The sequence below is a fragment of the Triticum aestivum genome, chromosome 3B, assembly GCF_018294505.1.
Source record: "Triticum aestivum cultivar Chinese Spring chromosome 3B, IWGSC CS RefSeq v2.1, whole genome shotgun sequence".
NCBI classification, from domain to species: domain Eukaryota; kingdom Viridiplantae; phylum Streptophyta; class Magnoliopsida; order Poales; family Poaceae; genus Triticum; species Triticum aestivum.
The window spans coordinates 264,201,665-264,218,310 of record NC_057801.1 but is presented as its reverse complement, the minus strand read 5'-3'; positions in this window follow the sequence as shown (position 1 = coordinate 264,218,310).

The window sequence follows — 16,646 nt, the reverse complement described above, 5'->3', positions numbered from 1 at the left end:
TATAAAATTGCAGCTTTGTAGTTGAGTTTGAGGTCTTTTTTTAGCTCAAGCAATATTTGAGTTATTGCCTATAAACATTATGTCCAAATTGCACACCTCTTAAAAGAAAATGGTTCTGCAAAATTTTGGAGCAACGCAGGGTTACTCAAGTGTTCTATAACATTCTATAAACATTTTTAAGTTTCAGCCGGACCTCACCCTCTCTTGATGTCTTGATAGTTACTCAAGTGTTCTCCGATGTTTAGTCATTATTATAGTTTATCGGCATAGTGCTGTCCTCATGCTTGCTAATGATCTGATTCTTCTTTGTAACTACAGGAGCTTTTAGGTTGCATAGGTTCCGCTTCCAAATAGTTGACTTGTGGTGTCTATGTTGTTTACATTAATTTCATTTCTAGTGCACTATTTGTCCTAAGTTTGCATTTTACTTTGGTCATTGACATGGTGGAATTTAGTTAGTTGATTGAGAATTTGAGATAGGGATACATGATGTGGTTTAGAAGAGAATGGTATGCTTTCAACACCAACTTGATTTAGACTACTACGTGTTCAGTTGTGTAATATATTCTTAGAACTAGAAGTATTATGTATTCTTTCTCTATGTTTCTAGGCTTACTTTTTCTTATATTTTCTTTGTTCTTACCAGATAGTTTTTCTCATGACAAAGTTGACAAAGGATAAATCCTCTGAAACCATGTATAGTATGAATATGCAGCTTAGTTCGGTTTGAGGGTGCTAAATCATATATTTGTCTTCTTAAGCTTTATATCATCTCATCATTTCACATATAATATGTAAAATTCATAACAGTAACAAAGGGTATTCTGTTTATTAAGTTATTATTTATCATGTGTATGTTCCCTAAAGAATTGTTGTATATAAGAACACATGTTCTACCTCGGCACAAGGTTCTTATTTGTTAACCCGGATGGACCAAAGCTCTATGGATTTACATTTATAAATATGAATGCAAACGGTCCTGCATGAGTGTTTTGAAAAGTGCCCCAATGTTGAAACATGAAAAATGATCCTATTGCGGGCTGTTGATACATTAGGGTGATAACCAGAGAAAACATTTCAACTTCGGACGGATACTAGGTCCAAGTGGGTTCCATCTAATGGACCTTCCAAGATATATGTCAATCGTTCGTATGTATTTCGATCCTTCTGAAAAATGTTTTCACTTTATTTCTATTGGGTATGACCCTATACCAAATGGTAGAGCACTTCCCACTAGTTGCAACGTGCGTGTACCTGGATCATGTGCATGCGGATAATTCTTGCATAGTGCGTATTTGTATCCTTATCATTCTCAATTTAATAAATTTCATAAAAATCTAACTGTTTCATTTTCAAATTTTCTAGCCCATGCCAATGTGTTGTGTTTACGACTAGTTATTATAGGGCTGGTGTTGAAGATGTTCTAATGAGCATTACTTTCTAACTATCATACGAATCTCGTGGTGGTAAGCAGGCACTGCCGTGTGGATCTCTCGTGTTTGGAAACTGCCTATCATCACATGCGTTTTGCATGTATGCCGATTATTGCACCTAAATCCTCCAATTACGCGTTGATTTAATGACAAACATAAACATAATCTACATGCACGCGTGCATTGCTCTATATATAGAGACATAACATTCCTTCAAACCTAATGTGACAACAGAAAAGCATCTCCCCAGCAAGTAGGAAATTGTGCTTTCTTTCCATCTCGCATTATCTGTGCTAGCCAACAACAACCGACCCATGGCGATCGGTCACCTCCGTGCCTTCCTGGTTTTCCTCCTCGTGCAGGTCTGGCTGTTCTTGATGATGGTTGCGTCGGCGAAGGTGCAGGGAAGGCCTGTGGGCGTGGCGTCGGTTCCCGCATGCTGCACCTACCACGTCGAGTGCTGCCAACGTCTGACGGCGGAAGCCCCGATCGCCGCCACCGCTCTTCCCTGACGGCCACACCTGTGGCATGTGAGTTCACTCTCCCCTCTGTCCCCATGATTAGCCGAATTAGCGTGAGCGCTCATTCCACTAGTTCTGCATGCGTCAATGTGATTCCGCTGCTTTTCATGTCTCTATATACTAGTAGTAGTAATCAAGCATGCGCGCATGCACGTGATAATAGTGGATGAGAGTATAACTGTACCCATGATAAGGAAGTATTTGTATTATTCGATACAATGTGCTTTCACAGATTTATCTTCAATTGCTACAAGCACAAAATCACAAATACTAACATAAACACCAGTGAAGCAGCTGCTCCATGACACTGACTGCTACTACTATGACTAACAAGTTGCAAAAGAACATTTTGTAACCAGCAGGCGGTCGTCCCTATTCCACATGTTGGTGGTAGGAGATATAACAGTGAGCAATGAACTTGGTAATTGTGTAGCCATATCACATGTGTTTGATACGAACGTGGATCGGTTGCTCTTGGGTCGCTCCCGCGGGCGGCTCGGAGCAGACCCTAGCCGCCGCAGCCAACAACCCACCCACCATCCTTCTCCTCCCCCCGCCGCTGCCGGCAGCGGTCGCCGGGCAAAGCCCGCGCGGCTTGGCGGCAGCGGGGCCCCTTCCCCCTTCCGTCCAGTGGTGGTTGGTGCGGGCCGGTGGCCTCGGCGGAAGCCCGAGCTGCTGCGCACGCTCGGGGCGGCGCGGCTGGCCTGCAGGGTGGTGCACGAAGGCGCGGGCGCGCATTGGCGTGGGCGCAAGATCGCGGATCTGGCGTGTGGCGCGGATCCGGTGGGGCTGCGGCGGTGGAGCTCCTCTGCTCAGGTGCTACGGGCGCGGATCTGGCGTGCGCTGTTGAGCCGTGCGGGCGGCGAGGCGTGGCTGGAGGCTGGAGTTGCAGAGGGCTTGCCGCCGGGTGGGCTCTGGCTCGGCCGCCGGCCCGAGAGGTGGAGGAAGGTGTGGAGCTGCACGGGGCGGCGCAGATCTGGCGCGGATGTCGGCACGCGCGTGGAGGGGAGGAGTGGTGCTGCGCTCGAACGTGCGCTGCAGTCAGATCCTGGAAGGCGAGTGTGCGTGTTGCTCTGCGCGGATCTGCGGCGTGATGGGCGTGGGATGAGCGCGAACATCGGCGTTGCTGCCGGCCACTTGCTGCGCGGGAGAAGCTGCGGGAGATGAATGACACCCTTGCTCGGTGTTGCCTCCTCCTGATGGTGGTTTGGAGAGCCCGACGCTGCTACGGGTGGGAGGGCGAGATTGTGGTGGCTGGAGGGAGAGGAATGGCGTCATGGCGGTTGTTGCATCCTTCGTCGGGAGAGGAATGGCCCGCAGGCGTTGCATCCTCGAGGAGACGAATGGTGTGTTGCTTGGTTGCATCCTTCCGATGGGATAAGAATGGCGCCGTTGCGAGGGTTGCATCCTTCGTCCAGTGGGGGACGCGGACGCAAGGTTGGAAGCTCGTCGGGCTTGCTGGGGAGGTGCGGTTGGCCGTGGAGGCAGTGGTGGTGGTCTCGTGTGTAGGCTGATCGGATCCTGGGCTCGGGTTATGCATGTGGGACTGCCGGCGAAAGTCGTACTCCAGTTGTGGCCGGAGTCGTCGATGGAAGCGCCTTCTGGCATCGCTCTCTTGTTGGAGGCATCGATGTAGCAGCTCCCACCTTGCCTTTCCCGACGTGCTTCGGGGGAAACCCTTGATCTAGTCAGATCGGACGATGGCGGCGCTATTCGGCGTCGCTTTCTCTCTTGGGGGCATCGTTCTGGAGGTGGACCCGGTCAGCGGGGCTTGTGGCCATCGGGGTCGGAGCTGCGCTGCCTTGTACTGGGTCGATGGCGCTCCGTGGAGTGTAGTGTTGTTCTGCAACCACTAGGGTTGCTGTTTTTCTTTTTCTTTGATCTTCGAATTTTCACCATGTTATGTTTCCGTTGCTTCCTGCTAAATCTGAATCAAGCCAACAATTTGCTGGATCTTCCAAAAAAACATGTGTTTGATACTCTATGAACTTTTGGTCTATCATCGAGCATATTTCAGCTCATGATGACCAGTTTGAAGTAGGTGTAGAACGTGAGTGTCATGACTCATGAATAGCCTAGTATTAGGCTGGCGGTAGAACATGAATCGCCTTCACTTGTCCGGTTACTCATCATTCGTACAAGACATATATAGGTAAACAACGCATGATGCTAGAACTAAACCTCAATGAATTGCAACGTTAACAAACATTTTTTTTACAAACAATGAATATATTGAAACTCCGGTAAATTCATTGAGGCATAACCATTGTTGATAAGTAAGGATGGCAACTTCTTCACACTGCAAAAAAATACACTTCCGGAATGATACGTGTTTGTCACAGTAGGTCACGTTTTCTGTCATGCATGTACATCCATGACGATTTTATGACATAATCAAGATAGTCATACCTGTGCTATCGTAGAAGTGTTCCATGACATTACCAAAATTATCATCACGGAAGTGTCCACTTCCATGACGATAAATCGCGCATCATAGAAGTGCTTTCATTAAGGGTGACCGACACGTGGCATCCACCATAACGGCTTTCCGTTAAACTATTGGGTTCGATTTTGGATCTGATAACCCGTTAACAGCCCCGACCAATAGGGATTTTCCACGTGTAAAATCATCATTGGCTGGAGGAAACACGTGTCGGCTCACCGTTGGGACAGATGTCATCCACTCATTGGACCGAAGGCGTCTATGATACGTCGAAACGTGGCACGGTCCAACAGAGGCCCATTCCTGTGAAAAGGCTGTCCCATTTACTTGATCAAAAGGTGGCAGGCCGGCCCACGGAAAGCCTGTTAACGGCCTGTTCGCATATAGCCCATTTGCAGTCCGCTAACTCAGGGCCCGTTGTCGGTGTCAAAACCGGCGGATCTCGGGTAGGGGGTCCCGAACTGTGCGTCTAGGCGAATGGTAACAGGAGACAAGGGACACGATGTTTTTACCCAGGTTCGGGCCCTCTCGATGGAGGTAAAACCCTACTCCTGCTTGATTGATATTGATGATATGGGTAGTACAAGAGTAGATCTACCACGAGATCAGAGAGGCTAAACCCTAGAAGCTAGCCTATGGTATGATTGTTGTTCATCCTACGGACTAAAAACCCTCCGGTTGATATAGGCACCAAAGAGGGTTAGGGTTACACAGAGTCGGTTACAATGGTAGGAGATCTACATACCCGTATCGCCAAGCGTGCCTTCCACGCCAAGGAAAGTCCCATCCGGACACGGGCGAAGTCTTCAATCTTGTATCTTCATAGTCCAGGAATCCGGCCGAAGATGATAGTTCGGCTATCCGGACACCCCCTAGTCCGGGACTCCCTCAGTATCCCCTGAACCAGGCTTCAATGACGACGAGTCCGGCGCGCATATTGTCTTCGGCATTGCAAGGCGGGTTCCTCCTCCGAATACTTCATAGAAGATTTTGAACACAAGGATAGTGTCCGGCTCTGCAAAATAAGTTCCACATACCACCATAGAGAGAATAATATTTACGCATATTCAATCTGTTGACGTATTCCGTGGCGTGACATCACACCGCGCCAAGCCTTTATTCGAATTGTTTTTACTGTCCCACCTCAGCGCGTTTAGCGAGGCGGTTTCCTTGGCAAGTCTTGTCAAAGCAGAGATCGTGTCCCCTTATTCCGGGATTCTCATCAATACGGGTGTGGGTAACCCAACCGCGCCATTGATTACGGCGCTTGGGAGATAAGCGAGTTTTACCAGGCTGGTGGGGACGCATAGTTTCGTCCGTCCATATAAGGGGATAAGGATCCACCTTTTTACCTACGCCTTCTTCCTCCTTTGCTTATCCATTTCCGCACACTCGAGCTCCAGCGCCCAAGTCCGCACATCTCGCCTCAACCTTCCCCAGCCATGTCCGGAGCGGGAGGCAAGTGGATGGCCTCCTCCGTCACGGAGGGGCACATCAAGAGGCTGCGAAAGGCCGGATACTTGTCCAGCGACATCGCGCATCGGCTACCCGACAAGGGGCAGCTCATCCCCACCCCCGGGCCCCATGAGAGGGTGGTGTTCCTCACCCACTTCCTCCGCGGACTAGGTTTTCCACTCCACCCATTTGTCCGGGGGCTCATGTTCTACTACGGCCTGGATTTCCATGATCTGGCCCCGAATTTCATCCTCAACATCTCGGCGTTCATCGTTGTGTGCGAGGCCTTCCTCCGCATCAAGCCCCACTTTGGCTTATGGCTGAAGACCTTCAATGTCAAGCCGAAGGTAGTGGGGGGCCAGCAGGCGGAGTGTGGAGGCACCATGGTGGGCAAGATGCCCAACGTTATATGGCTCGAGGGCTCATTCGTGGAAACCATCAAAGGGTGGCAATCGGGGTGGTTCTACATCATCGAGCCGCGTGACCCTGAATGGGTAGCGGCCCCCGAGTTTCGATCTGGCATCCCCACACGGCTCACCTCCTGGAAAGAGAAGGGCCTGACATGGGGTAATTCGGAAGAGCTGACCGGACTCCAAACCTGCGTCCAAAACCTTGTGAACAAGAAGATCAAGCTCGTCAACATAGTCCAGGTCATGCTCATCCGCCGAATCCTCCCGTGCCAACAACGGGCCTCCAGCTTGTGGGAGTTTGATCCGGCACATCACCAAACCTTGAGCAGGCTCTTCGACACTACGTACGAAGATGCCTGGAAGGTGCTGTTTAAGGGCGCGGAGGCTCCCGCATCCGCTACCGAAGATCGCGGATTCAGCTCGCAGCGTCAAGCCGGCGAGGTAAGCTATCTTACCCTTTACGGGACACTTATTTTCCATAGTTTGACTCTATGCGGGATCTAAACTCCCTTACCTTTGATAGGCCTGGCAAAAGAAGTCCGGGCAGGTTAACTGTCCGGCTCCCTTGCCAGAAGACCCAGCGGACGCCCGATTGACGGGGCTGCTGGTTCCGGCACCTTACGTGGTGCCGGAGAAGAAGGCCAAGAAGAAGGCCACGGGACCTCGAAAGAGTTCCCGGCGCCAGGTGTTGTCGGACACATCGTCCGACGACTCCAAGGCGGACTCCTCCCGCGAAGGCGAGGAGGAGGAAAAGGAGGCCTCTCCCCCAGCGGGGGGAGAGAAGAAAAGGAAGGCCGCCCCAGGGGGGAGTCCGAAGGGTCCAAGAAGGGAAGGACCCTCCCTCCGGACTACTCCACCAATGCCGACGATGATGAAGAGGAGTGGCCACCAAGGACTAAGCCCCTGGCGACTTCGTAAGTGTCCGGATACCAGAATAACTCATGGTGTTTCGTTTGTCGCATAGAATCTCTAGCGCCGAATATAACCCTGCAGCCCGCCCAAGGACGGGCTCGACACTTCGACGAGCGACTCCCTGGCTTCGTCGGACGTGAATAGCACTTCACTTCCGGTCGTCTCCTCTCCTCGCGCTGCGGATGACGCCTAGGTGGGGTCCCAAAAGGGGCCCAGCCAGGAGGAGGGGGTCCCAGAGGTGCCGCAAGGCAACCTCCCAGACTCTGGGCACAAGGGGAATCAAACCCCAAAGGGCTCTAAGTCCCGCCCTGGGCCGGACTCCGCACCGGAACCTTCAGTGGTTCCGGAGTCCGGCGGGCGGTCCCTTCGTAAGAAGGGCAAGACCGCGACACCGGTGACCTCCGTCCAACCGGAGGCACCGGATAATTTGCTGGAGGCGCTTAACGGTGCCTCCATCGACGAGGAGCACCGCACTGTTATGAGTGTGGTGATCCAGAAAGTTCAGTCCGCCAAGAGCGGGCTGACTGAAGCATGTGCCAGCCTTCTAACAGGCTTTGAGGTATGTATTAAGATATGTAAAAATATTACCACATAGACAATAGCCCCTGATGCTCAGTTTGGTGTTCGGAAAGAAAAGCCGAACTGAGGATCTAAAAAGATATACGCAGGAGTCTAACATAAGCATGTCGATATGGGAATGCAGGCTGCGCTGCTGACCTCTACCGCACTGACTGCGGAGGTCAATGTATTGAAGTAGAGCCTCAAGCGGTCCGAGAACGAGCTCGGCCTTGCCAAGAAGCAGCTCGAGGATAAGGAAGGTAAGTAATACCTTATGGAAGTATATAAAAGATGTGGTTGCAAAAAATAACAGGAATAACGTGAGAATTGCAGGGGCCACGAACAAGGTGGCGACCCTGAAGGAAGCGGTGTCCAAGGCCGAAAGCAATGCGGCCGCGGAACGCACCGAGCGAGAGAAGCAGGAGGCGCGGGTGGCGGAGGTGCGGCAAGAGCTCCAGGCTCTCGTGGAAAAACACGAGAGTTTGGAGCGTGACTCAAAGATTCGAGAGGCCGAGCTCGCCTCGGCTCTTGAGAGCGCCAAAGCCGCTAAGGCCGAAGCCCAAAAAGCCCTCCAGGAAATTGAGGCAATAAAGAAGGTAGCGGCGGGTAAGGCATTCTTCATGCAAAGCAAGCACGTGAAAGTGAATTACTTGTTACTTACTCGAATCCGGAGCTCTCCAGGAGCATTCGCAGATCTGCCCCACAGTGTGTCCGACGCTGCCGCATTCTACCAGGCCAAGGAAGGGAGCTCGACGGAGAAGGTGTTCTGGTCTCAGTATGCTGAGGCCGGACACCCGGTGCCCTTGAGCGACCAGCTGAAGCAGCTGGTCGAGCTCCATAAGGTGGCCGAACAGGCCATGAAGGGCCTCATAGTTCGGCTGTGGCCGAAGGAGGCCATGCCTGGGAGCTACTTCGGGCTGGTGAGGCGGCTGGTGGACGCCTGTCCGTGGATTGAAGTCGTCAAGCACTCCGTCTGTATCGAAGGTGCCCGTAGGGCCCTTGCCCGTGCTAAAGTGCACTGGGGCAAGATGGACGCTGAGAAGCTTGTGACGGGCGCTCCACCGCCGGGCAGGGAGTATCGCAAGCCCGAGATGTATTATGCGGGCGTCTTGAAGGGTGCCCGCCTTATAGCGGGCGAATGCTCCAAAGATGTAATTTTTGAGTAAACTCGCTTTTGTTATCCTGTAGGCTTGAAAACTTGTTCATATGCGCTAAGCAACGCTTGTGAATTTAAAATATTACCTTCTGTGCGGCCGTTTATTAAATTCGAGAGATGGCGAGTCGTCGACTTCTGCCCCCATGCCACGAGTGTTGGTGTGTTCGGGATAAACTTGAGCGCTCTTTTTCCCATTCTTGGGTCCTTCGTGGGAGGCGCTCAACGCAACGAACAAGGCAACTGGACTATAATGCTTGAACACTCTCACTTAGCCATAGAATTCTATAATTTTAAATTTCAGCGAAGCCCCTAGTATTCGGAAGACCGAATTCGGGGCGCTATCCACGCCTGGGCTGACTTTTCACGGGTCACAACAACTTCTGAAAAAGTAACATTGGCCTGTTTCCAACTTCTGAAAAAGTGACATTGGTTGGTTTGCCACTTTGCCAACTACTTAAAAAGTCCGGTGGACAAAGCCGACTCCTCGCTTGAAGCGGCATAAGTCTTTAGGGACTCGAAAAACCTCTCGAACAGCGACCGGCTCTCGCCCTATCATGACAGTCAGTTTTAGCTTTCTCCACTGAGGTGCTTAACCCAGCTCAACCGGGGCACAATCGCAGTGGTTCTCCCAGCGCTACCTTAGCCGATATAACGGAACGTAAGGTACCAAAACATGGGAGCCAAGCAAACCCAACTATTGACCCAAGAAATGATTCGGAGCCGATGCATATAATGCTACAAGTTCAGGGTGCCGCACTTGTGAAAGTGTTCGGACTTATCACACCATATTTTGGGGTACTTAAGCCCCTGGTGTATTTGGCCGTACCAAAGCGTACGGGTGCAGCATGTCGTAAGTGAACATGTATAGATAAAAAAAAGGAATGCAATAATAGGCAAAAGCTATGCATTGTTTATTCAAAAAAGCTGCGGTAAAAGCAGAACGATACAAATAGTGCGATAAGCAAGGGACGGGACTATTTGACATGTCTCCCTCCAGGAGCGAGCTGCGGGATAATATGTAAAACAAGTATACTGCTCGTTATAGAGACCACCTGGACACTCGACGTAGCTTTCTGCTTCCCTGGTTGTTGCATCGTGTGTTCGGCGATTCTACTGCCGGACATGGCTTCTTGAGAAAGGAGTCCTGAAAATAAGAGAAAAAAAAGAAGAATGACACAATTGGGAGCCCCTGGTGCGGTGAGCCGCATTCTGGGCATGCCGTGGTCATGCCCCTCCCCCTGTGCCCATGGTATTTCCAGAGCGTAATTATGTACGCGTAGTACTGGTTTCGCAATTTCGCGAGGGCTAGGGTTGGGGCCGCATTGCTACGCGTGCTCGGGATGTGCCAGGCGGTCTTGTTGTTGGTTACTCCGGGCGTGCTTGACGGTGTCTGGACGTTTAATAGCCGGACTCGAGAATTTCCTTAAGAGGCTGCTTTGTACTTCTGCCGCGAGGGCCACGGTATGCTCCTTCGTTCGGAGAGAGCGTTCGGTGTTTCCGTTGACCATAATGACTCCTTGAGGGCCTGGAATCTTGAGCTTGAGGTATGCGTAGTGCGACACCGCATTGAACTTTGCAAATGCGGTTCGTCCGAGCAGTGCGTGATAGCCGCTGCGGAACGGGACTATGTCGAAGATTAATTTCTCGCTTCGGAAGTTATCCGGTGGTTCGAAGACCACTTTAAGTGTAACTGAGCCTGTACAGTTGGCCTCTACACCTGGTATGACGCCTTTAAAGGTCGTCTTTGTGGGTTTAATCCTTGAGGGGTCTATGCCCATCTTGCGCACTGTATCCTGATAAAACAGGTTCAGGCTGCTGCCGCCGTCCATCGGGACTCTAGTGAGGTGAAATCCGTCAATGATTGAGTCTAGAACCAATGCGGCGAATCCTCCATGGCGGATTCTAGTGGGGTGGTCCCTTCGATCAAAAGTGATCGGGCAGGAGGACCACGGATTGAACTTTGGGGCGACTGGCTCCATCGCATATACGTCCCTTAGTGCACGCTTCCGCTCCCTTTTGGGTATGTGGGTTGCGTATATCATGTTCACCGTCTGCACTTGTGGGGGAAAGCCCTTTTGTCCTCTATTGTTCGGCGGCCGGGGCTCCTCCTCGTCATCGCTATGCAGCCCCTTGTCATTGTTTTCTGCAGTTAGCTTGCCTGCCTGCTTGAACACCCAACAATCCCTGTTGGTGTGATTGGCTGGCTTTTCGGGGGTGCCATGTATCTGGCACGAGAGATCGAGTATTCGGTCCAAATTGGACGGGCCCGGGGTATTTCTTTTGAATGGCTTTTTCCGCTGACCAGGTTTGGAGCCTCTGAATCCGGCATTGACTGCCGTATCCTCAACATTATCGCCGTTAATGTGGCGCTTCTGCTTGTTGCGACGCGACCTGCCATTGCTGTCCTTGGTATCCGAATTACCAGAGCTCTTGGTCATGTTGTTACTACGAGCTAGCCAGCTATCCTCTCCCGCGCAGAAGCGGGTCATGAGTGTTGTGAGGGCTGCCATGGATTTCGGCTTTTCCTGTCCTAGGTGCCGGGCAAGCCACTCGCCGCGGATGTTATGTTTGAAGGCTGCAAGGGCCTCTGCATCTGGACAGTCGACGATTTAATTTTTCTTGGTTAGGAACCGTGTCCAGAATTGTCTGGCTGATTCTTCTGGCTGCTGAATTATGTGGCTTAGGTCATCGGCGTCTGGTGGTCGCACATAAGTGCCCTGGAAGTTGTCGAGGAATGCGGCTTCCAGGTCTTCCCAACAACCGATTGACTCTGCTGGCAAGCTATTAAGCCAATGCTGAGCAGGTCCTTTAAGCTTGAGTGGGAGGTATTTGATGGCGTGTAGATCATCACCGCGGGCCATGTGGATATGAAGGAGATAGTCCTCGATCCAGACCGCAGGATCTGTTGTGCCATCGTATGATTCAATGTTTACGGGTTTGAAACCCACAGGGATTTGATGATCCATCACTTCATCTGTGAAGCATAGTGGGTGTGCGGCGCCTCTGTATTGGGCTATATCACGACGCAGCTCAAATGAGCTTTGTCTACTGTGTTCGGCCTGGCCGGAATTGCCATATCCGGCATGACGGTTATCATCACGTATCGTGGGGCGCCCACGCGATCCATAGATCGATCTTGTTTGCCTTGCCTTGTCCTCCAATATATCCCGCAGGTCTGGCGCATTTTCTTGCGTCTTGGTATTTTTTGAGCGGCGCCGGGGTGCGGCTTGAGTGGAGGGCCGAGAGGCCTCTCTGTCGCGGCCACGAGGTGGCCGGTCGGCCGTATTATGTGCCGGTGATGTAGGTTTAGGTGCTTCCTCCTCTAATCAGGGTAGCAGCCTGCGTTTTGGGTAGCTCTTGAGGGGCGTTTGAGTTCATACTCTTCGGCCGCAAGGACTTCAGTCCATCTGTCGGCTAGCAAGTCTTGGTCAGCTCTAAGCTGTTGCTCCTTTTTCTTGGGGCTGCTTGCCGTGGCCATAAGCCTGCGTTTGAAACGCTCTTGTTCGACGGGATCCTCAAGCACGACAAATTCGTCGTCGTCAAGGCTTGCCTCGTCTTCGGAGGGAGGCATGTAATTATCGTCCTCTACCTCTCTGCCTGCCGCTCTCCCATGAGTGCTGGCTTCTCCATCCTCCTGCACTGAATCCTGCTGGAGGGAGTTGCCTTCGGCACTGTCCGGGGTGTTATTGTCTCCCATGCCGGAATCACCGTTTTTGCTGTGGCGGGATTTAGAGCGGCGCCGCTGACGCCGGCGCTTAGGCTGTTTCTTGGAGGGGTCATCCTCCGTTGTTCCATCGCCATTCCCATCTTTTGGGATGTCCACCATGTAAATGTCGTATGACGAGGTGGCCTTCCAGTGCCCTATAGGCGCTGGTTCTTGGTCGTATCGTGCATCGTCGTCCATACCATCGATGTCTTCGGAGTCGAAGTCGAGCATGTCGGTTAAATCATCGACAGTGCCTATGAAGTGGGTGGTGGGTGGGCTTTGAATTTCTTCATTGTCCGCATCCCAACCTTCCTGACCATAATCCGGCCAGGGCTCTCCTGATAAAGAGAGAGACTTTAGTGAATTCAGGATGTCGCCAAAGGGCGAGTGCTGAAAGATGTCCGCGGCGGTGAATTCCATGACCGGCGCCCAATCGAATTCGATTGACAGGGGCGCGGAAGGTTCGGAGTCCAGAGAGGAGTCCGGCACCTTGGAGTTACGAGCCTTGCAAAGGACAAGGATGGTGTTCGGCTCAATCGCCGTAGAGATCGCAGCCCCCGAGGTGGTGTCCAGCTACCAGTCCTTGATCGGCGCAGTCTGCTCCGAGCTAAGGGTCGGAGCGGATACTTGTGCGGCCTCCGGGGCACTGTTCGGCAGCAGAGCTAGATCATGCCCATCGTGACAGTGCGGTGCGCTTGGCTGTGGCTCGAACTCGTCGAAGATCAAGTCTCCGCGAACGTCAGCCGTATAGTTCAAACTTCCAAATCTGACCTGATGGCCAGGGGCGTAGCTTTCGATCTGCTCCAGATGGCCAAGCGAATTGCCCGCAGCGCAAAGTCGCTGAATACGAAGATCTGTCCGGGGAGAAAAGTCTCACCCTGGACTACATCGTTGTTGATGATCGGAGGAGCCATCGAGCCTAAAGATGACGGCACAGAGGAACTCTCAATGAAAGCACCAATGTCGGTGTCAAAACCGGCGGATCTCGGGTAGGGGGTCCCGAACTGTGCGTCTAGGCGGATGGTAACTTGAGACAAGGGACACGATGTTTTTACCCAGGTTCGGGCCCTCTCGATGGAGGTAAAACCCTACTCCTGCTTGATTGATATTGATGATATGGGTAGTACAAGAGTAGATCTACCACGAGATCAGAGAGGCTAAACCCTAGAAGCTAGCCTATGGTATGATTGTTGTTCGTCCTACGGACTAAAACCCTCCGGTTTATATAGGCACCGAAGAGGGCTAGGGTTACACAGAGTCGGTTACAATGGTAGGAGATCTACATATCCGTATCGCCAAGCTTGCCTTCCACGCCAAGGAAAGTCCCATCCGGACACGGGATGAAGTCTTCAATCTTGTATCTTCATAGTCCAGGAGTCCGACCGAAGATGACAGTTCGGCTATCCGGACACCCCCTAGTCCGGGACTCCCTCAGCAGTTGTGTCACGTCTGAGGGAAGTTACACATCTGCCCCTATTTAAAATACTAGCCAACATCGATTTCGGACGAGGAGAGTTTGTTTTGCTGCCCACCGTGTATGAATGGGGAAATGGAGGGAGAGACACATGTCTTTCGGATGAGCTTGAATCAAATGTGTTTTTCCGCCCACGTTTAGCGCCCACCGTGTCTGAATGGGCTCATAGGCCGTCGTGTCACGTCTGATTGAAGTTACTAGTCTACTCCTATCGGCAGCAGTGTAAATCCGGTCGATAAGGATGTCAAGTGTCAGGGGTAGAAAGTAATTTCCATCTCGCAAACACTTGCTTCGGGCAGCCCACAAATTATAGTGGGTGTTTAGCCGCTTCGTTCAAAACTTGGGAGAATTAGCATTCACGTTTGTCCTGGGCCCTGCCAACTAAATTCAAATCCAATTTGTATTCGATTACGAATATCCACAGATAATCCTACGTTTCGTTATTTATTTCTTCTAAACCACAATAAAGATTTATTCCACCTTTATATATGATTATGATTTAGAAATGTCGTGATCTTCGAATTCAGTAGGTTGGATACACTTTGAGTCAAACAGTTATTTCATCCAATACAATATGCTCACACGAAAAACAGTTCACCTTATGTCAATCATACAAGTATCGAGGATTACCTCACCTAAAATATTCGGACCATTACAACACATGGACAACATAGGGGGTCTTACAACATAATCCATTCAAAGACATGACACAACATGCAAGTACAATAATCTAATGACAATTTTAACCGGCATCTAAAGAAGAACCGGGATTACCTTGGGCTTCAGATAGCAGAAACAACAGGACCTCCTCTGTCTTCAAATGCAACATTCTTACTTCCTCCAATTCTTGGGTTGCTTGCATAATGCGTGCCGCTAATTGCATAATTTCCAGTCTCAAGATCAAGATTACCTCATTCATGGCAGCCACACCATCTCTTTGTGCCTCTAGTAGATCCTCAAGAACTATAATATCTGTGCTCGGACTACTCTCTGGCGGTGTTGCCTCTAAACTACTACCATCTGGTAACATGGATGGCACACTGCTTCCACAAATAGATTATGTGGTTGTACATTGTGTCCTAGTGTGAACGACATCCTAAAAGGTTTTCGCTGGACATAAGTAAGAGATAGTTATCGCATGATCCAGACAGTAAACTTACATGGTAAACGACATACGAATTATTGCCGAGCATGGCAAGCTATATTTAAATGGTTCGAAGTAGCATCAGCCGAAAAGAAATTAAAATGTTAAAATGAAACTAGGGATATAAGTGGCAAATAAACGACATCCGCCAGTCCCATCTAGTTAGTTTTTGCTAGCTCCCTAGTTCATTTTCCTCAAAAAACAAAAAACTCTTTTGAACGATCATACCACTAGTGGACTTTAATCAGGATTAAACAGGACCCAATTGACATCCCTAGTTGAAAGGGAGTGTACCACCGCTATATTTAAGTTGCCAAGGCATCTAAGCAGTTGAAATAATCTGAGAAAGCACTTAATAGTGTGGCCTCATATAAACTACGAAGACAGTCTTGTGATGAAGTTCAGAGGAAAAGTTAAGGACTCAAATGAACTAGGCATGCATTTCTTTACGATAGTACAACAAGCATTGCTGACATATTGGCCAACTCAGGTATAGCGTAACAAGTAACAAACAAGCATTCGAATCAAGCAATACAGCAAAGCAGACAACTGAACTATTTGTAATTCTGTAGGATTACAGGTTGAGGGCACAAGCCAAGAAAGCAGCTCATTCGCATTACATTTCACATGTACTAAAACACACTGGCTTACCATATGTTGCTATGAAACCTTGCTGTTGTTGCAATGTTCTTTGAAGATATCGTCAGCATCCTGTGGTTGCAAATCTAGTTGTTGTAGTTTATTCTGCACCTTCTATTTAGGTAAAATTAATTTTAATCGCATGCACTGGTTCGAATTGATCATCAATGGTTCATCTAAACTAATGAAAGAAGGGTGTGTGCATACACGACAATATATCTGCTTCCCTCTATTTTTATGCTTGTTCGAGGTGCCAGCCCCAAAAGAACAAATATTTTGCTTAATGGGGTTGGCAGCTCCATAATTAATAGAAGCATCAAATTAGTCATGCAACTTGGGAAGATCAAGAACACACAAAAAAGTAATGAACAGAGGCTCGGGGCAGTGATGTAATAGATAGCATCATAAAATGTAGGGTAAAACTATACGTATACTTTCGAATCATCCACTTTGAAACAAATTGGTCAACCATGAGTGCACACACTATTGACCATATATATCTCAATTCTCAATTACGCTAAAGTCCCTCAAATATAGACACCTCACTCTTTATCTGAAGTCACCCCCCTCGCCCCCCCCCCCCACACACACAAGTCGTTCTCTCCACCAGACACGAACACACGAGCACATTAATACCCCTCTCTCTTCTAAAGTCCGGACCCCAATATAGGTCTCTATCACTTTGTCTCTCGGGCATGCACACATCTCTTCCCCCACTCTCTAGGTCTCCCGGCATCTCTCTTTCCCAAGCACACGCACTATGTAGAGTGTATCTTTCCCATACACACAAAACGT